General features: G+C 46.5%; 1 long non-coding RNA gene across 1 annotated transcript in view; it reads right to left on the bottom strand.

Annotated features, from left to right (window-relative positions):
• Nucleotides 1-1,146: 1,146 nt before the first annotated feature.
• Nucleotides 1,147-22,664, bottom strand: part of LOC309614420 — a 108,825-nt gene continuing 87,307 nt past the window's right edge. The window contains exons 3-4 of the long non-coding RNA XR_014236166.1: nucleotides 10,156-11,110; nucleotides 1,147-5,154 (exon numbers count right to left, since the gene is read on the bottom strand). This is a non-coding gene — a long non-coding RNA (uncharacterized lncRNA). The remainder of the gene's footprint in view (nucleotides 5,155-10,155; nucleotides 11,111-22,664) is intronic.

The raw sequence follows: 22,664 nt of genomic DNA on the forward strand, positions 1-22,664 counted from the left end.
TTGCCCCCCTGCTTCTATTTGTGCTGCGAAGCAAACCTCCCTAGGGCGAGGCAGCCCCACAGTATCCTCTCCATCCTCAGCTGTATTTCTCCTGGAAGATTCTCTAACAGAACTGATTTACCTCTGTTCATTCTACACTTCGCAAGACAAGGACTCAAGCCAGCTGAAAGGAAAGTTTATTCATTGCTTTTTTTTTTTCCACTAACTGATGGCCAGTGAACACCTGTGCTGGGTGCTGGGCACAAATTATCAGGACCAGGTCATAGCTCACAGACTAGTGCAGGGAGAGAGTCAAGAAGGCAGGAAAATAAATGACTGGGCGGTGATGCCCAATGGTCTATACGCAGGGAGTTACAGGAGCCCACGGAAGGTACCCCGTCCCACCTGGGGGAAACAGAAGGTAAAACGTAACATGAGCCATGAAGGCTGAGAAGGAATCAGCCAGGAGAAGTGGGGTGGGGACAGAGTGACAGCACGTGCAAAGGGCAGGAGGTGAGCATGAGGGAAGCCCACCCTGAGGACCAAACACCTCAGCATCCCTGGGGCATGGAGTCTGTGGTAGAGAGTGGGGAAAAGCCAGGGCGGCCGGAGTGAGGACTCGATCCTGAGGGCAATGGGGGGCCATGGAAGGCAGGTGCAGAGACACATTTACTGTCTCCTGCTCATCCCTCCTTTCCCAGCCCCTGGCAGCTGGCGGGGGCCATGTGTCCACTGCCGGCCAATGTGCTGTGAGCAGAGGAAGTGAGATGTGTCCCTTCCAAGCTGAAGCACCTAAGACCCGATGCATGGACCTGCAGGCCTCCTACCTGCCGCAGAGACGCTGGAGCCACGTGCAGCTAAAAGATGGAAGCACCGGGACATGGAAGGGGCCGTTCCACAGGGAGCCGCCCTGGAGAGGCATGAGCCCCACAGCGGAATTTGTGTGAGTGAAAAGTAAACAGTTCAGCCACTGAGACTCTGAAGTTTGTTTACAGCAGCTGGTGTAGCGAGTCCAGCCTGATTACATCGGTAGGTGGAGAACGAGACACACACGGTGACTCACGGTGGGGGAGATGCTTTGGTCTAGCATGGCAGGTATCAAATTAAAGTTGGATCCAAAATATTGAGGTTTGAGTTCATGCCCATTGGATTTCTGCCCCAGTCTCTGTTCCACAGGCTGAAATCTCTGTCTTGTACAGAGATTTGTCTGGTAAGTGGTGGAGTCAAAAGAGGACTGGGGGCTGCGCCGTCTCCGAGGCAGCCTTGACTCAGCCCCCCGTGGAGAAGCAGACAGGGGGCGGGGGACCATCAGGGGCTTGAGTTCTCACTATGCCACCACTGGTTGACCACCCACCCCCGGTCAGCCCCTTTCTCCTCTGCCTCCTGGCACTACGGCTTTTCCGAGGCTCACCTGCAGCCCAGGGTGGGGTATACCCCGATCCTGGCCAGTGAGTTGTATGAGCAGGTGGGTCTCTCCAAGGCTGCTAGAAAGTGGATCTTCTCAGGTCAAAAGACATCGGCTGACAAAGAGCGAGCCTCTCGCCTGACCCTGCTTCCTCCCTAGAAGGAGGTAAAGACGTGTCTGGAGCTTTGGCAGCCATCTTATGACTCTGAGATGACAAATCTGAGGACAAAAGGTCAACTCAGAAAGGTGTCTAGGGAAAGGTCTGGGTCCCCGGTGACACTCTTATGGTAGGAAGCATCCTTTTATTTCTGCTCTCCAGACCGCTTGTTAAAAGAGCAAATACTCTCATCCTTTCAGCTCCTGTTATCAGGGTTTTTGCTACCCACAGCCTAACACACCCTAGCAAATATGCTTTTCTCCTTCGCAAACGCAATCTATCAAGAGTGTAAATGGTCAACTCAGCCCAGGTAGATGCGTCCCACTGATGACTCAAGAAAAAAAGCCAGCTGTCTCTGTAGACTGTCATATCCACCTCAGGTACGTCCAGAATCCAAGAGACAGAGGAGCTAGAGCTGGCATTTTTGCATCTCCTTAGCTTGGGATATTGGCCTCTGTTCCTGCAGGTCATGGGCATTCAAGGTCTGTGTTACTTCACAGCCCCAGGCCTGTATCAGAGGCCGATCTGATGCCAACCGCTCTCGTGTTTCACATCTCCTTCCCAGCAGCCCCACAGCCATCTGTGAGGGGAGTTTTACAGGCAGACTTAATCATTATTGATGCTTTACACATCTGTGGGAGACGGCCAAGCCCGTGCCCAGGCTGCCGTGGCCTCCTACAGACAAATCCCTGTTCCCCCAACCAGTCAGGTTTCTATCACTCTCCTGTCTGCCTCAGCAAACAGAACTCTGAGCCCTGCTGATGACATACCAGTGTTTACTTCGTTTTTAAAATTATTTTGTCTCATCGCACAGATACTAGTTTTAAATTCATAGAAAGTAAGAGTAGAAGTAGAAGGCATTTGAGAGGTCAGTGGGCCCAGGGAATTCATTATACAGATGGGAAGACTGAGGCCTGCAGAGGAGGTGGAGTTGGCCCATGCTCATGCTATGACTTAGAGACAAAGCCAGAACTAAAACCTAGGTCCCCGTGGATATTGAAAAATCTCTTAAACATAAACTGGACAAAAATACCTATATGTACATGCAAGTATTACAATAAAGTAGAAGGATGTTCCTTCTCGGTTTTGAAATGAGATCACAAAGAACTTGTGGTCAAGTGTACATAAGGCAGAAACCCTACTTAAAGTGGGTTGATTATTTAAAATGCTTATGGCCTCAGTAATCGAGAAGTCCAGAGACATGCCCGACTTCATCCAGTAAGTTAAGAAATCTCTCCTCTGGACTCTCCATCTCCTAGCTCTGCCGTCCTCCATGCTGGCTGGTGGACAGGGTCTCCTCAGGAGGTGGCCGGACAGCCCTCAGCATCCCCAGGCTCACATCCAATCACCTTTACAACCCCAGAGGGAAGAAAGTGCCCCCCCCCAAGACCCAGGGCTGACCCTCCTCTGAACAGCTAACTGCAGCCAGGGGACGCAGTGCTCAACCCACCCACCTGACCACCTGAACAGGAGTGGGAGGGGTCCTCCCAGAGTACCTAAGCTTTATAAGAAGTGGGGAAGGGAGTTTCTCAAAACACCAGATGCCCATGTCAGTAAGGAATGTGCACTGTAGTCCCTTTGTTGCCCCTACAGACCCTAAAAAATGACTCCCACGTATGAATGAATGAATGAATGAATGGTGTTTCATAAACATGGACTTCCTGAACCATTCATGCTGAGTACTTATACCATAAAGCCACAAGGACTTTCCAGTCTCTCTTCATACTTCCCCCAAGTCGCACCCCAAGTTCTCTGCAAGATGTTGGAGAAGCCAGTGAGTAGGAGAGGCAAGAAGGCACCTATTTCGATTGTTCCAGTGGATCAAGAAAGGCCCCCACCCAGTCAAAACCTTCTCGCCCAAGCACTTCCCCACCATGACAGGATCCCTCACCTTAGCAGCACAAAGGACTATCGCAGACTGAAGAGCACGGGCTTCTGAATCCGATAGACCAGGGTTCACACCCCAGCCCAGCCACTTATTAGCTGAGGGTCCTCCTACACATTCCTTCCCCTCTCTGAGCTCAGTATTCTCATCGGTGAGGTGGGCATAACCACCAAACCTGCCCCCCGGGAGCAGTGGCAGGGTCAGGTGACAGGATGGGCAGTCTGTAGCACAGCGCTTGTGACACTTCCTGGATGACACTGTTAGCTATGCTGGGTCCCAGAGGGCCACCTAACCCCTTCGACGTCCAACATACTTATCACATAAGCACTTGCTTTGCAGGGAACAGAGCCCGCTGGGTACTGGGATACAGCTACACCTTAATAACAAGGGAGTGGAGAAGGTGCCCGGAGCACGAGAAAAACAAGCCCATGGGGCTACCACAGTCAACAGAAAACTTCTGCAAACATTTACTCGCTTAATCCCCCCCAGTAATCCTGACGGAGATCCTGCTATTGCTCCCCTTATACAGATGAGGAAAATGGAGGCTCAGAAAGACCGTCACCTGCCCAACTTACACCGCTAGTGAGTGACTCCAAGACCAGGGCTCTTTCCACCGTCTTTCATATATGGGACCAGAATCCAAGTACCTGGTCCCACTCAGGGAGCCACACTTCACGCCCGGAGAGGAACCTTCCGAAATGTCCCAGAGGAGAGGTTCATGGAACAGGACAGAGATATTTATGTAGCCAGATGCTGAGCTGTCTCCTTACCGCCCTCTCCTTCCCCCATTAAGAGGGTCTGCCGCTTCCAGCTGTGACCTGGGACAAGTGACAAAGCCACTCTGAGCCTCCCCTCCCTCTCTCTAGGGACGTAGCATGAGTGCCTTCCTCACAGGCTGCTGTGAACTGCAGCAGGGATGGAGGTGACCCACCATCCTTCCCTCATCATTTCCGAGGGGAGCCCATTTCTGAGGCAGTGCAACTGTGATTCAACCCTCCCCTCCATCAGGGAGGTGGCATGGGATCCAAGTCTACCCAATCAGAGCACCCCGTCCGCCCTCCCACAGCGACTGGGGCATGGATGGGCACATGACCTGAAGACGACCCATCCAATCCCTGCAGGACTTTCAAGAAAAGACCTCTCTTTCTGCACGAGTGGCTAAGCTTGGGCTGCTGGAGCCCACCACCTCCCATCTGCAGCCGGGAGTGGGGTCAGATCCAAGGAAACCAAGTAGACTGGGAGTGAGGGAGGGGAAGTTTTCCCAAAAGGAAATCGAGACGCTGTTTCCGGAAGAAGCGGGAACGTGGGCTAGGCTGTCCAAAACAACAGATGGTCAACACAGACATTACCACCAGGAGGTTCCGGGAACTGAGCAGCCCTGCTGCCAAGTATCAGACCATCGGGTTCCTGGTGATCCCACGTTACCCAGAACACTTACCAATCAATTCCCAGTCCAGAAGGAGGGTCCAGGTCAGAAGGTGATTCCAGGACCCCCAAATGAGGCACGGAGGAGTTGAATTCGCTCCTCAGCTTAAATGCAAGACTCAGATTATTTCAGTTTTATCTGCAACTCACCGCTCTCTTGCTGACATTATTTTGTCAGGATGCTTCTCTAGTGTCAGGCTCTGCTTTCGCCCAGCGGCCTCCCTGGGGCTTCGTTGTAAACAGAAGATTGGACGTAGATGAGCCAGGAGTGGCAGAACTGCAGCGGTGAGATAATGGATGCAGCTGTGCAGTGAAAGCGGGATGAAGTTTGAGTCTCTTTCTCTGCTGGTGGACCCCCATCACCTGCTCCCCTCCACCAGCACTTGTTGAAAATGATCTAATACTATCTAGGTGTCATCCATCAGCCCTACCACCTGCCAAACCAACTCAGCACCTGGTCCTGCCCATTCTCCCGCCTAAATCTTCTTCAGACTCCACTCTTTCTTGCCCATCCTTTTCCCTGTATCACCTCTGACCGTAGCATCCCTCTCACGGATCTCCATACCTCCACCCTTGCCATCCAGAAGCCACTGTTATCTCTTCAAGAAGCAAATATGGCCCTAGTATCGACTCCCCTCACTCATTAACATCCTTCTATAGCTCCCTATTGCCCTCAGAATAAAATCCAGGCTCCTTGGCATGGCTTGGAGAAACCTGCATGCCCTGGCCACTATCTAACACTCCTTTCTACCTTTCTGTCACTATCTCACAATGAACTTTAGGTTCCTCAGATGCACTAAGTTCTCTCACCTCTCGGGGCCTTTGCATATGCTGTTCCCTGTGCCTGCAACACTATTCTCCCTTTCTTCACCTACTTAAATCCCAGCCATCCTTCAGTTCTCAGCAGAGAACCCATTGTCTGTAGAAATGTTAGTTTCCCCTCCTGCAGGCTCCCATAGCACCCTGCTCTTTGCCAATCGTGAGTGAATTTTAATTCTTTATTTGCCATAAAAACATATATACACACACAGAATAAGCACTTTATGGGAAGGGACCTTGGCTAACTTGTTCACTGTTTCCTCAGCACAGTGCTTGGTACGTAAAAGGCATCCAGTGAATGATTTGTTAAATGAAATGAATTTCCCAAATACATATCATCCTTAGTTGACACTTTTTAGTTTTTTATTGAGGTATAATGCACATATAGAGAAGTGTGCACGTGATCAGTGTACAGATTGGGGTGATTACAAAACAAAGCTGCTGCAAGCTTTAGTGCACAGCTTTTTCTGTGAATATGTGCTTTAATTTCACTTGGGTAAACGCCTAAAATTGAGATGGTTGGGATAAGTGCATATTCAGCTTTACAAAGAGACTGCCAAACTGTTTCCAAAAGTAGCTTTACCGTCTCACATTCTCACTACCAAAGTCTGAGAGTTGCAGTTGCTCTACCTCTTTGCCAACACGTGGTATGGTCAGTTTCTTTTATTTTAGCCATTAGCATAAGTGTTTAGTGGTATTTCATTGTGATTTCATTTGCATTTCCCTAATGCATAATGAGTTGGAACATCTTTTCATGTGCTTATTTCCATTGGTATATCTTCTTGGTAAGGTATATTTTCAAATCTTTTGAGTTTCAGAGTTCTTCATATATTGTGTATACAAGCCCTTTATCAGATAAGTAATTTACTAATTTTTTCTCCCATTCTACGATTTGTCTTTTCCTTCTCTTAATAGTATCTTTCAAAGAACAGAGTTCCTAATTTTGGTGAATTCCAATTTATCAGTTTGTTCTGCAGTGTGAAAACTTTCTCTGGGCAATAAGCCAAGACAATCATAGAACTCATATTGATTCCTTTCTCTGAGAGATAAATGTTACCACTGTTATATATGATCATATGATAGATGGGGTTTTTTTTCCCCTAATTTTTGAGTAATATAAAGAAGGGTAAATCCAGCCCTTGTTACTTCATCTTGGTTTGAGTAAAAATCTCCACAAGTTTTGATACTTAATCTTTTCATTATCATTCAGTTGAAAATATTTTCTAATCTCCACTGTAATTTCTTCTTTGACATATCAGTTATTTAAAAGTAGGTTGCTTACTTTCCAAACATATGGGAATTTTCTAGTTATCTTTGGATTAATTTCTAGCTTAATTCTACTATAGTCAGAAAGTATATTCTGTGTCATTTCAATCCTTTGAAATTTGTTGAGATTTGCCTTATGGCCTAACATGTGGTCTATTTTGTTAAATGTTCCATGAGCTCTTGGCAATAATGTGCACTCTGTAGTTCTTGGGTGCAATGTTCTATATACGGCAATTAGGCCAACTTATTAATAATGTTGATTGACTATTCTAAATCCTTAGCTGTTTTTATCTATCAGTTACTGATAGAAGCATATTAAAATCACTTAATATGATTGGGATTTATCTATTTCTCCTTTTAGTTTTGTTGATTTGGGGGCTATGTTATCAGATACAAACAAATTTAGAATTGCCATATCTTCCTTATGGAGTGTGTTTTTTGTCCTTATGGAAGGTCCTTCTTTACCTCTAGTAATATTTTTACCTTAAAGTATATTGTCAGATAACACTAATATCTGAATTTTCTGTGGTTCTATTTCTGTTGCCTGTATCTTCTCTTGGTTTTTGTTCTAATCTCGGTTTGTTTGTTTTTGTATTTCTGCTTAATTTTTTTAGTGTATGCTAGACATTGTAGGTGGAAAATGTAGAGAATTTTAACCTCTGCATATTTTCTTAGACTGGATTCTCCAGAAAGTAGAAGCTGAGACCTTGACCTGTCTACAGATAGTTCATTTTGGGTGGTAATCCAAGAGCACAGGAGGGGGGTTCTGTGTAGAATATAATGGGGAAAGAGAAAAAGCCAATTGCTGGGTACATCCTTGAGTTGGTCATTACCTTGGGCTACTGGTGATTGATCCTGCCAAGACCCCCTTAAAAATGTAAACGTATCTCAAATTTTTCTTCCTGAAGAATGGAAGGGAGAAGCACTTATTCCCCAACTCACATCTCCCGTTGATCAAGAGTTGCTCCGTGAGTGGATAATTCCCTTTTACTTCCAGGATCTATGTGCATGAATGAAAGACAGGTTCCCACAGGCAGAGGCACCAGAGAACCCCTGGCCTGGGAAGTTAGAGATATGCAGAGGCTGAGATAGTGTTGTTGAGTGACATCTGTACAAAGCTAGCTAGCTCTGGCAGCTGTGGCTGGAATGAAATACAGGGCAATAGGATGTGAGGAAGAGCAAATAAATATTCCACTCTTTTTCCAAAGATTTACCTTTGCTTCTGGCAGACAACTTGGTTAGGAAGAGATCAACTTAATCAGGGATTCAGATGACTCATTGCTGGGCTTCAATCTTTCTGAGAGAGGATCTGTTTCTAGTTCATCTTTACTCCTAGGGAGCAGCTCTCCAGGGCTCCAGCTCAAATCCCAGGCTGTTTACCAGGGCCCTTCTTCCTTGGCAGGCTCTGAATGCCAGTGTTTGTTGCCCTAGCTCTATAAATCTGCCAAGGATACTGCTCAGCCCATCAGCCTCAGCCTCTGCTTCCAAATCAGCAAATGCCTCAAAGAGAAAACTGTTTGAAATATCAGATTCAACCCTGGGAGCTTCTCTTCTTTTCTGGGATCTTGGCCCCTCAAATCCTGGCTGCCTTAGCAGCTTTCTAAAGCCTTCAAAGGGATTTTTTTCGGTTTGGGTTTTCCATTCATCCTCAGCAGGAAGACTGGTCCAAGACAAGCTAGACAGCCATTGCCAGAAGCAGGACACCCTCAGTCGCCCATGAAAATGTTACGGGAGGTGAACATGGCACCTCGATGTGTTAAAAACAGCCATAAAGAATAGAATCATCTCAAAAGTCAAGTTTGAGCTCTATAACCATTAAAGAATGGTTTCCTCCTTTGTCATCTCTGCTTTGCAAGATCCCCCCAGGGCTGGCACAATGCCTGGCATTTAGCACATACTCGATATGTGTTAACTGAATAAACAACCTGCAAACAGAGTTGCTTTCTGTATCTGTAGAGGATGCCTGTGAGGGTTGGGAAGAGCATCCCCCACCTCAAAGTCTGTCTCTTTGGGGCTGCTGAGAAGCTGAGGTGGGGTTTCACAGACTTTATCAGTCATAAGACCCTCTTGCGAAGACTATGAAATCAGCTCATTTCTGGATCCCACTCTGCAGATTCTCAGCCCTACAGCCAGTGCCCATCGAGAAAATCTACCCACTGTGACAATGGCCCCAGCACTACTATTTGCCCAGGGCCTGAAATTCCTGATTCAAGGAGGACTCAGGCTAGGGACTCCCTTGTAGAGGATCTCCTGGCTAGAAAGAGCGGGGGCTGAAGGTACAGTATCTGCTGGGATGGCGTCCTCCAAAATATATGACCCCCAGTGACTTTGGATGGTGGGGGAACCACTTTTAAGAGCATTGAATCAGAGAGTGGGTGGCTCCTTTTCTATTCTCCTTTAGGATAAAGGCTCAGGATGGTGCCAGGATGTCTTTAACAGTCCTCTAACAGCTGTCATTTTCCCTTTCAACAAAAAAGGGGCAGGTCTCAGGTTAAGAGCCTTCTTAGGCAACAGTATCTAGATGGTATATAACATTATTTCCATTGTAGTTCTGTTTCCTGGTAAATCCTATTTTTAGAACATGATCTTGACTTTCTATTTACATAAGTTTCCTTTTAAGTAAACTCATGTGACGTTATGTAAACAAAACATATTAAGTTAGTAGTAGCCTGCATCATATGTAAATATGGCAAAACTGATGAAGGTTGTGTGCAAAGAAGTGAAATTTGAGGAACAGTGCACTTAAGGAGTTCTCCTTCATTGGGAATGGACAGGTAATAGTGAGAATAAAAGATGTGACATGGGGAATCCAGAGCGCAAGAGACCCAAAGCAAAGGGCCCAGCCCTCTAGGGCTTATCACCTAACCAGGGAGGAGCCGGGTGAGTGGGACCAGACGGTCAAGCTGCTTGAAGTGTCTCCCCTGGGATGTGTTCCATTGGGTTACGATGACCCATTTACCAGTCATCCTCTTTCCAGTATAAACACTCTCTGAGGAACCGAGCATCCGCACTAGCACCCCTGCCCCCTGAGACTGAACAGGGACACGCGTGCGCATCGGAATGAGGAGGTGGGGGAGGTGAGAACTTTCATGTGGGCGCCTGGGACTTGAGAGACATGGAAAGAATTCTGGAGAAGGATTGAGGTCCCTTTTTCATAAGCATTCACAAAACATTGTCAGTGGGCCCTTGAACCTTCACAAAGGTGGACCTAATACTCACCAACAATGGGGCAAATCCTCCCACTTCCAGAAGCTTCTGAGTTCCTGAAATGAAGGCCACTGATTGGATTGGTACAAATTCACTGCAAAGAAAATGTAACGTCCACTCCATTCCTGGGTATGTATCTGGAAAAAAATGAAAACACTAATTCAAAAAGGTACATGCACCCTGATGTTCACAGCAGCACTATTTACCGTAGCCAAGACATGGAAGCAACCTAAGTGCCCACCAACAGACAACTGGATAAAGAAGATGTAGTATACGTAGACAATAGAATATTACTCAGCCATAAAAAAAAGAATGAAATTCTGCCATTTGCAGCAATGTGGATGGACCTAGACAATAGTATGCTTAGTGAAATAAGTCAGACAAATACTGTATGTCACTTATATGTGGAAACTAAAAAATAATTCAAAGGAATGTATATGCAAAACAGAAATAGACTCCAGACATAAAAAACAAACTTGTGGTTACCCAGGGGAAGGGGGAAGGACAAATTAGGGGTTTGGGATTAACAAACTACTATACAAAAAATAGATAAGCAACAAGGACCTACTATATAGCACAGGGAATTATACACATCATATTGTAATAACCAATAATGGAGAATAATCTGCAAATACTGAGTTACTATGCTGCACACCTGAAACTAATATAATATTATAAATCAACTATACTTCAATTAAAAAAAAAAAAGGTCTGCAGACACTGTAGCCGTGAGAGGGCAGAGAAAGCCGATGGTCCTGCCCATCCCACTGACCTAAGATGAACAACTTTTATTTCCCCCAAACCACCGTGACAGTGACAGAATCACCCACAGTACCCACACTCACATTTACTTTCGCAGCTTTCACAATGAGTGATTGGGAAAGATATTTATCACGGAAAACTTTTTGTGGATGTAGCCACCAAACTGATGGAACATTTTTCTTCTTTAATTTCCGTCTTGTGCTTCCTGCAGAAACAAATAAGAATGAGTTAAGGAGCCTCTCCTGGAAGGCAGAAAATAAATATGCATGTTTCAGAACCAGGAAACATCCCTCTGTAAGGGATGTAAGGAAAAGAGAGGAGGAAGATATGAAATGACATCCCAAGGGCCCCGTGTGGTTGGCAAATGTGTTTTGTTTGGAACAAGGAGTGTGGTTGGATTTTTTTTTTTTAATGTTTAAAATATGTAAAAATTCAGAGATTTAAAATAAAAGTCCAGCTGTCTGGCTTCTCTGGAAAAATCAGCTCTGACTGCACTGGTAGGAAAGATGGCAACTACCAGGCAGAGTGAGATAACCGAGGTACATGATCTCCACTCTGCCTCCGCCACTCCCAGCCCCCTTCACTCATTAGTGTTCCCTCTGGAGTGATCAGCTGCCCTCAGTTTGCCCCAGATGGTTCTGGTCTGAAAATTGAAAGTCCCGTGTCCTAGGAACCCAGCTAGTTCTGAACAAACCAAGACGGTCGTCCATCTTGCATATCTGCCTGGTCCCAAGAAACATAGCAGATAATACTCACATAATTCGTGTTACATGCTAAGCATAGTTCTAAGCATCTTAACCAGATTAACTCATTTAATCCTCAACCCTATGAGGCAGGTACTAAAACCATCACCATTTTACAGACGAGAAACTGAGGCACATTCAGCTGAGGTCATACCCAGCCCGGAGGACTCTGCTATGAGCTGGGACTTTGGTCTCGTTCCTGGTATTGGGTCTCTAATGCAGGTGAGCCAAGGCCCCTCATTTTAGGCTGATGTGAGAGGAGGGCACATGACCTGCTTCTTACCCACTTAGCCCCGTGGCTCTTTGTGGCAGATGTACTCCTTGCCTACCCAACAGCTACTCCCTGCCCTTCTTGCTCATATTACACAACCTCAATTTTGTGAAGGCTGAACATGTTCGGGGAAAGTAATGCCCTTCCCTAGCCTGAGAGGATGAACCTAGACGGTCCCCAGTATGGTAATTTCACTCCCTTTTCTTGGTTTGGTTGGCTTATGGCAAGGTATGCAGCCCAGTTCTAAAGAATGAGGCTCAAAGAGAGATATGGTGAGGGTTTTTTTCCTTGGAAGGTTTTTCTTCCCTGATGAAGTAGTTACATGAAGAAGGGCTCCTCCTACTTACTGCTTTAATGAGATTGTGTGAAGATGAAGTACTTGGAGCTGTGGCAGCTGTTTTGTGACCAAGGGACAAGCCTAAGGATGGAAAGTCAACAGATTCAGGATGGTGGAACAGAATAGTCCAGCCACCAAACCACTCATGGAGTGACCCACCTCCAGATTACTTTACGTATTGACGCTGTTTCTTGCAACTGTTACTTGCAACTGAACGTAACCTAACTAATACACCATGGAACCCTCAAGAATACCTCTACTTTTCCCATGAAGTCTAGAGCAGCTTGCTCCCTATTTTCCTTCTCTCTATTCCCCACTATGACCTTGTAGGGACTTCCAAGGTTTAGGGGCACATCCTAAACATGAGGTACCCCAGACCAGTCTCACTATGCCAGCCACATTAAAGGAGAGAGAGAGAGAGAGAGAGAAATATTGGTTGATTAGCCAAAAGGTCACCATGTAGAAGAGAACCAACTCAAGAGAAGGGACATGTTTCCCCCCAATTCACTCAATAAGTAACATGCTGAGTTTCTACCAAAGGCCAAGAACTGTCTCATTTGTGGTCCCTTTCTGTCCCTCCAAAGCACCTCCCCCAATCACAGTGTCCTCAGTTCCTGGCTTTGACATTCACTGGTTCTGTGACTTTAACAAGAGGTTTCACTTTTCTGTGCCTCAGTTTCCCCATCTTTAAAATGGGGATAATCATAATAATTCCAACCTCCTAAGGTCACTGGGATGATTTAATAAAATAATGATTGTAATGTTTTCAACAAAGCGCCTGGCACATAGAAATGTTCTATAAATGTCTGCGATTATCTCTGTTATGGGGTGGGAAATGGAGTGAGAAGAACTTGGTGTTTCCATTTTGTAAGTAAGGAACCTAAAACTTTGAGATTTTCTCAAGGCACCCAAATAACAAGTAAATAACTAAATTTTAATTTAAACCCAGATCTGTCCAAATCCATAACCTGATCTAGAGAGTAGAATATTATTTTGAAGTATAGAATAAAGACAAGGAAAAACTGAGAATTTTTATCCATATTTGGGATCCTAATGATAAAGAAAAGCAAATCTACCTTCTGTATGGAAGGCTAAATGTTTTTTTACCAAGCCCTTTGATTAAAGACAGTTATCTTTGGTGGTAGAATAGCTGATCTCAGCGTATCAAGAAAGTTATCCCCAAATGACAAACGGAAGTAAATATCCACTCAGCTACTGCCAGATGGTCTCTGAAGCCATAGAACCACAGGACTTGATTACAACGACAAGAATAGGGTCCTGGGCCCAGGCTGGAGGAGAACAAAATCCACTTTCAAATGCTTCTCCAATGACTTCAATTAACTGTGGGCTAAACCAGACAGTTAGTTGTATAAGCATAGATCTCTTTGTGGCTTTAATTAAATTTCCTCAAGTATAAATTCTGCTTGGAGACTTTCGGAAGGAAAACACAGTACTCAGGAAATGCAATTGGATCTGATGTGTGTGTGCTGTGTAATTAGAGGTCAGGTGGGCCCTACCTTCCTGGAAGCATGTTTAAAAGCTCTTCTGTTTGATGGTAATTACTTATAATTATTATTAGCAACATTCTCATAATACCCACATTCCTACGCACCTGATTCCCATCCATCCTATAAGGGTCAGCAAACTACAGCCTCCCAAGCCCAATGCAGGCGATGCTTGTTTTCGTAAACATAGCTTTGGAACACAGCCCCGCTTGTTGGTTTACACATTACCTATGACTGCTTTCAGGCGCCAACAGCAGAGTTGAGACCTTATGTGGCCAGCAAAGCCAAAAATGCTTGGCCTTATACAGATACCATTTGCTGAGCCTCACAGAGACCGTAGGAGCAAGACCCACTGAAGGAGACTGTTGGCCATGCTCGGGAGTTTGGACATCACCCAGAAGGCGACAGGGAGCCACTGAGAGGTTTGGAGGAGGTGGCAGAGTGGCCACTGCAGCAGATGCGATCGGTGCCCCACCCCCTTCCCTGGCCACTCATGCTACCTGGATAAGGCTACTTAGTGCAAACACCTGCGAGTCTCGAGCGCTGTTTCTGGCGTGGCCGGCGAGCAGGACCAGCCCCAAGGGCCCAGGGGCAATGCCCCTGCCCCACTAGGCTGCAGCCCTCAGCCAGCGGCAGACAGAGATGGTGGCTAGATGCCCCGGCTCTCCGTCCCACACGACTCCCAGCTGGACTGAGCTCCGGGCGCCCCCGGGGTAACTGCCCTGACAACGTACCCTCTCGCGTCCTCTTTCCCTTCCCCACGGCCTTGCACTCAAACCCTTGTCACAAGGTCTGCTTCTGGGGGAAACCAGACAGCTGGATCCCCATTTAAGAAAGATCACTCGGGCGGCACCTTGGGAAGTGGACGGGATGGAGCCTGGGAAGCTGGTCACTGTAGAGACGACTGGCACCCTCTTGGGCCCAGCGCCCGGGCCCGGGCCTCCTCACTCATCTCACCACCTCCCCAACGTGAAATCAAGCACCAAAGCCAGACCAGACCAGGCTCTCTTCTGAGTAGTGCAGGAATCTGTCCGCTCCTGCCCACCTGCACAGCAGCGCCGGGGACCCTGTCACCGTTCTCTCTCCTCCAAACGATGACACCACCTCCTCCCGGGTCTCCTCACCTCTGCCCTTGTTTACTACACAGCAGGCAGACAGGTCCTGCTCCTTCCCTGCTCAGACCCTCCCATGGCTCCCACTTTGCTCAGAATAAAGTGCCACAACCTGTGCCCCCATCACTGCTCGACTCCAGCCCCCCTCACTCACTCCTTGCTGTTCCCCAAACACACCGGGCTGCCTGGCCCCTCGGGGCCTGTGCACCGTTTCCTCTCCCTGGATCCCTCTTCCTCCAGAGCTGCATCACTTGCCCCGCAACACCTTCAGTTCTGCTCGAAGACTACTTTCTCACATAGACTGTTCCCGAGCACCCTATTTTAACGGCGTGGCCCCCTCCTAACACTCTCAACCCTCCTTCTCTGCTCAGCTTGTCCCCATCGCACTGGCCAGCATCCGACATCACTACGGCTCTGACCTGCTGGCTTTGCTGAGGGTTTATCCTCTCCGGCACTAGAATATGAGCTTCAGGACGGCAAGAAATTGAGTCTGTTTTGTTCACCACTGTATCCACAGAGCCCAGCAGAGTCACTGTGTTCGGAGGATCCTCAATAAACATTTGTGCGAAAGAAAGAAGGGGGGTGGGAGGGAGGACTCTTCCGTCTATTCCTTAAGCAGCTGCATCCACTTCCCCCCCACTCTTCCAGGCCCAGACCCGCCCACCGTCTCCCAGACAGGCAGGAAGCAGAAAGGAGTCAGAGAGCAAGCAGCCCCTGCCCTGGGTCTCGGCTCTTAACAGCGTTTCAAGGTGTGACAAAGCGGAGCGAGCACGGCTAGACTTGTGTTCAGATTCCAGCTTCTCCACTGACCTGCTGAGTGACCCCAGCCAAGTTGCTAAACCTCTCTGGGGCTGAAGAGGTGGGCAGGCCAACTTTTCAGGGCCCTGGGGGCCCTGTGAGGAGAACCAAGTAACACAGAGGCCAAGTTTAATGTGTCCTGGTTTGAAAGACAATGAGGAGAAAGCTCATCAAAAAAGATTGGGTCTACTCGCCCAAAGAACATCTTAAAAAAAAAAAAAAAACAATGGTGTCCCCTTACCTCTGAAGTCTTCTTCCAGAGCCGCCAGATCTGAGCACAGAAGTCTGTGATTTCAGCTTAGCTTCCGGGTTTAAATCAGTTTAGTTCCACCTGCATCAATTTACTAGCAAATGAGGGTCGTTTTTATCATGCTTGGGGTCGAGCAAATTATCGTTTTCTTTGGGCAAGTCCACCAAAATGACCAACAGGAAGTTGTACAAATTCAGGGGAGAGAGACCCATTTTGTTCGAATGACAGCAAACCACATTTGAGCCAGAGCAAATTTAATTCTCTGCTCCAGCTCAATATTTGCAGTGAAGATTTTGAGAAACCAAATTGGATTTTCAGGAATGGGGATGCTTTTTAACGCATGCCACTGCAGCTGGGCAGATTCAACTTGTTCCATTAAAGGTGCAATTCCCTGGCCACGCTGAAGAGCTCACAGTTTATATGAACCTAAGCAAGGAAATAGACCTTCAGCCCTAAACAGAGGGGGAGGATTTTAGCCAAGGTCGTGAAGCACTTTATTTCCAGGGACTCACAGCGTTGGGAGAAATAATGGCCCAGCTCTCAGGAATACAGACTTTTTGAGCTGGAAGAGATTTTGGACATCACCTAGAGCACCTAGGGTTCTCTAAAACGCGAGCCAGGGGCGTTTTTAAGAGAGCCCAGCAATCAGTTACACTGAATCCACCTGTGAAGAAAGGTATTCCTTTCAATCAATCCTTTTCGTTGTATCTAAGAGAGTCTTAGTTCTTTAAGGATTCCTCTTGAACCCATAGACCTTAGGCTCCATGGCAATAGTTTCCCATGGCTGAATTTAAAAACAAAACATTGTATCCCTTTCTTTGTAGACCAAGAAGTCAGCAAACACTCTCTGTAAAGGGCCAGAGAGTAATCACTTAGACTTTGATGTCTCCCTTGCAACTAAACTCTGCTGTTTTAGAGCAAAGGCAGCCATAGATGGTAAATAGATGAATGAGCAGGGTAGGTCCCAATAAATCTTCATTATAGACATGGAAATTTGAAATAGTCTGCTTCTTTTGATTTTTTTTCCTCCAACCATTTCAAAATTTAAAAATGAAAAATATTCTTAGCTTGGGGACAGTACAAAATCAGGCAGCAGGCCAGATTGGCTATAGCTTGCCAACCTCTGCTATAGAATCTGCTAGTGGTCAGAGCAAAAGCACTTACTTTGGGGTCACCTGTGTGGTCCTGGAGTCAGACCCCTGCCTTGGAACCCCAGCAACTCAATGTCTGTGACTCTAGAGAGTTGCTTTGCTTCTTCAAGTCTCAGTTTTCCCCTCTTTAAAATGGGAATAATAATAGTACCTACATCATTAGGTTGATGTAAGAATTGAGTTAATCCATGTAAGGTGCTTATAATGTTATATGGCATGCAGTGTCAGACATTAGCTCTGCTGTATTTATTTTTATAGTTTCCTTCTATGTAGGGTAAGGGATATTTATTTTCCAGATATGGTAATGATACAGCTTCCCTTTTCCATAAATCGATTTAAAGTCAAGTTAAAGGAAAATATCATTTGAATGCATATAGTCTTATGCAAACATGGCAAAAATCATCAGTGGGGCACTTGAATGACTAAAGTTTGGGAAACTCTCAGCTGGTCCCTTATCTTCATTATACAAAGTTGAGAAAGAGATCGTAATATCAGATAGAGTCTTCAAATTAAAAGAGAATGGGAGTGCATTTCACTGTCTGTGAATTTTAACTATTACAGTCACATTTGTCTTACTACCCCTGCTACACTGTGAGTTCTTTGAGGGTAGGGACACATTATCCCTGAACCTCTAATCCTCACAGGTGGGCCCCAGCCCATAGACAGTGACCACCAATATTTGTGCTTTTTTTAAATCGAGGTAACTTAGATTCTTCCATCTCAACCTTTAAGTTCCTTCCAGCCTCCCAAAAAGACAGGGGTCCAACTGGATGGCTGGATCTCATTATTTATTTATTCATCCATTTAGCAAACATATAGAAGCCCCAACCAAGAACAAGTCCTGTACAGAGAACCCCAAAATAAGTAATACAAGACCACTGCTCTTGAGTGGTCCCAGTCTACAATGGTTGGTGGTGAACTTTTTGGATCATATATGCCTAAGTTAAAAAATTGCTGAACAGCCACATTTAATATATATTAATAATTAGTATGTGTTAATTATTATTATATTAAATATAATATGATTACAAAATATATACTATATTGTAAGACATTACAAATAATCATACACTTATGAAATATCATTGTTATAACTGGTAAATTATTAAGTATGTTTATTATTGTTTGTTATATAATTAAAGTTAATTATATGTTTAATTATCTATAAATTGCATATGGATGTCACTTTTCAATTACATTTTTCACATCATAACGCATGCAAAAAACTATGACATCATCAAGGTTTTAAGGTTTTCTCCCCACACCTTCCATGAGCCCCGTTTTGGAGGGAGCCTGGGTCCAGTGGAGGACAAGGTCACACGTGCAAGTGGTTATGATACAGGGATCATAACCCCAGGGATCTTCCCCCCAGGGAAGGTGTGACTGTGTTTGCTGGTGGGGGAAGGTGGCCCAGGGGAGTTGGGGATGTTCTTGAGAGAGAGGTGAGGCTGCAGCTGAGCCCAAAGTGGACGGACGAGGAGGCAGAAAGTCCAAAAGGACGAAGGAATGGTCCTTCAGAAGCAGGATGCCTGTGGGGTCTGGCTCTCTGACTCTTGGGGGGAGAGGAGGGACGAGGGGCAGGAGCAGAGAGCCAGGAAGTGTGAGATGCCCGCTCTTGGATATTCATCCTGGCACATCTTTTCTAGCACAGCCTGGACAACTCCCTCCCATCCGAAAGTCAGTCGGCGGGTTTTTCCTTGTTTCCCACCCCGTGGGCAAGGAAGCCTGCACATCACCGCAAAGCCTCCCATTATGTCTTTCTGGCAAGGAGCCTGGCTTCATGACTGAGCACTGCCCTTTGGTGCCGTGGAGATAAAGCCTGACCGTAGGGATGAGGATTAGAGATTTGGGGGCGCCGCTATAGCAGCAGGTCTGTGGAATGTTGAAGTCTTAAAGGGGCCCTGCTGCCTACAGAAGCTGGGTACACAGAAAGCACTGGATAAGTTTCTGTGCAAGGAGGGAACACAGGCATGGATGAATGAACGAATATTTGCTCAGGTCCTAGTTCCACTGTTTTCAGAACAAAAATAATCAGGAGCAGGAGCTAGATTTTACTATTTCTAGATCTTACAATAACTGCGCAGCAGAGATTATGTTAGCGACGTGAGCACTGAGGCTCAGAGAAGAGATGCGTCCCCGGCATCTCACACCGCCGGTAAGGGGTAGAGCTGGATGCAGCCGCAGGCAGCCTGACTTCAGGCCATCTTCTCATCCGCTCTGCTGGTGGCTTCCATCTGGGGAGCAGAACGGGCTCCAATGGCCTGGTCAACCCAATCATCTGGTCCTCAAATGTCATCTGCCACACCTCTGCCACCTGTTCACCCAGAACCTGCTCGAATACCTCCAGGGATGGGGTTCCCACTTTCACCTTTGGAGAGCTGGTTTTTAGAAAACAAGTCTGCTCTTTTAGATACAGGACGAATTATGTGTGTGTGTATTTTGAGAGAAGATAGAAGGAAGGAAGGAAGGAAGGGAGGAAGGGAGGAAGGGGAGAGATTATGATATTTTTCTATAGTGACAGTGTATTTATATCTAATTAGGATTTATTGAGTACTTACTATGTGCCAGGCACTTTACAGATATCACCCCACTTCATACAGCACCACTATGAAGTAGGGATCGTCAGATGCCCTTCTTCAGATGACAACACCAAGGTTCAGAGAGCTGACATCCCCTGCCCGAGCCCCACAGATAAAGCATGTCTGAGTGGGAGTCACCCCAGGCCCAAGATGACCCTGGCGCTTGGCCACCATGCGTCCCTCCACCCTCACAGGCCTTACAGCCTGTGAGGCCTTTGCCTCTAGACTTTCCATTTGCATTATTCAAGTAATTGCTTTCCCTTAAAAAAATTTTTTTAAGCACAGGATTCACCCATAATCCCACCACACACAGATAACAATTATTAATATTTTTCATATATACACTATATATATACATTCATATATATATACACATATGTACATCGATACATTCACATCTATACATTTTTCATATATATAAGCTGTATGTAGACAGATGGTTCCGGTTTTTTACAAAACTGAGATGATACTATGCATGTTATTTTGTAACCTGTATTTTCTACCCAACGGTATATCTGGAACATCTTTCCATAGCAACACATAAAGCTCTACATCAATTTTATGACTGTCTGGAATTTTGTCACACGGATATACCAAAACGTTTCTAACTACTCACCTCTTGTTGGACATTAATGTTCTCCAAATACAACCCCTCCAACACATCTTTGCACATACATCTTCGTGCAAATTTCTATTTCTTAGGTTACTGCCTATGAGGAAAGTGGCTGGGGCTCACAGGTGATGCCCCCAAAAGCCCCCTGGCACTCCTACTAGCAGTGTGGGAGAGGGCTGGCTTCCCCGCCCCCAGCTCACATGGGATGTTATCTTTTTTTAATCTTGGCCAAGCTTTCTGGCCAGGGAAAAATAATAAAACTACATCTTGTTTTAATGTGCTTATCTTTTACTACCAGTGAGATTGAATTTCTTCCAACATCAGACAGTTCCAATCTGTCTTAGGCATCCTTGCGTTACTACGGTAACCCTAAGGGCACAAAAGACCCCAAGTGGCGTTCTGACCAGCATAGATTTTGGAGGCATCTACCCAGTGGGTCTCTGCATGTGGGGTTAACTGGTCCCACCAGGGCGCTGCCCAGCTGCCAGGGCCTGAACGGATCCCAGGCTCCAGAGGTGGAACAAGGCTGTCTGGTCGATAGCTCGGGCAGTCCAGACACCCTGGGGTGGCATTTGACACCCGTCTGGTTTCAGTCAACTCTGCCTGGGCTAAATCGAGTGCCTGGCGCCTCCCCCCTTTCCTCCGATGGCCCAGAGCAGCCAAGAAGCTCCCTCCCTCCCTGGGTTAGCTGCCTGGTGCTAACTTCTACCTGGAAGCCTGGGGGCAGGGGCGGGGGATGGGGTGGGGCGAGTAATGCCCGTGTGCAAACACACATAGGATTTTGCTTCCCTTCCGGCTGGTTATTTGAAAGCCAGGAGTTAGATAAGATTCACCTTATCTATCAATTCGCTCACATGCTTAACCTGTTGCCATTTGACAGACTCACAAAATTCTTCTCATTCAAGTGCTCGGTGTTGAGAGTGTGACAGACCAACCCCCTCCAATGCCACACGAGGGAGCATGAGGTGTGGAGATACCAGCTCTTTCCACCTGTGCAGCATCCCTCCTCCTCCTCCTTCTCACGAAAGGGCACCTCTATCCTCCCTGCCCAGATCCCTCCACGCCCTACTTCCTGTGCCCCAGCTCCAGCCTAGGGAACAGGCTGAGCTCCAACCTGGGTGCACTTCCCACTCTGTCAGGTGCCAGATAAGTTACTTAGCTTCTCAGAGCCTCAGTTTTCTCATCACTAAAATGGGGCAATAGTAATACCTCCCTCCCAGTGTTGTTTTGAAGATTAAATGAGATCAGGTTGGTTAACATAATTTTATAAACTACGATATGTAGGGCCAATTTCTTTTCTTTTTTTTTTTAAAACAAGGACTGATTGAACAGCTGGTTGCATTCTAGTATAATCGCTCCTTGAATATAAGCTAGGAGTGGGAAAGCGCACAGAGAATTTAAATTATAGTTATTTGGTTTCACTGCCTGCCCCCCAGGCCTCAGATTTGGGCCCTGACACAAGGTTCATGATCACTAATATTTGTTGACTTGAATCAAGATGAGGTGGTTGAACCCAGACCAGTAGGTTTGAACTGTTGAGCTTCTATGGCTTGCAATGGCTCACTGCTCCAGGACTTGGTGGCTGCATGTTGTCTTTTATTCGTCCATTCAGCAAGCATCGGTGAGCCCCAAATGTCAAGTCCTGTACTGAGGAAATCCCCAGAAGAGCAAGAAAGGTCCTTATTGTCAAGATGCTCATTACACCAAAGAGGAAACACACACGTAACCTGGTACTACTGCTGTACGAACAGACAACAGCCAGACCGTAGATAACACTAGAACCCCGACCCACAAGTTTTGCAGCAATCAGCCCAGAATGGTCAGGACTTGGTCAGTGACTGCCAGTTTCCTGAGTCAGCCCTTGGGTTCCCGTTTCACAGTCTCCATATGATACATGTTTCAATAGAGGTGCCACCCAGCTGTACATGGAGGGGCAAAACTCGGAGACAAAACCAGAAGGAGCAGTCTTACCACTACCAGCTATACGGTCTGCCCTGGGAGAACGAGAGAGAGAGAAGAAGGAAAACGAAGGGGGAGAGGGAGAAACCTAAGCCGTAAATAAAAAACAAAACATTCCACACACAGGTTTTGAAAAAGCCACGCCTGCCCTAACAGTGAAATTAACTCCCTCCAGCCAAACTTTGGAGAATGTGATTCACCTGGAAGCTTGTTAAACACTTGACCCCTGAGCCCCACCGCCAGTGTCTTAGTCTGCTCGGGCTGCCCTAGCAAAAGACCACAGACTGGGGGGCTTAAAAACTAGACCTTTATTGTTCACAGTTCTGGGGGCTGGAAGCCTAGGTCAGGAGCTGGCATGGTTAGGTTCTGGTGAGAGCTCTCTTCCTGCCTTGCAGACGGCCTCCTTCTCACTGTGTCCTCACATGGCAGACAGAGACCAAA

This window comes from Balaenoptera borealis, assembly GCF_965194805.1.
Source record: "Balaenoptera borealis genome assembly, chromosome: 16".
Taxonomy (NCBI): Eukaryota; Metazoa; Chordata; class Mammalia; order Artiodactyla; family Balaenopteridae; genus Balaenoptera; species Balaenoptera borealis.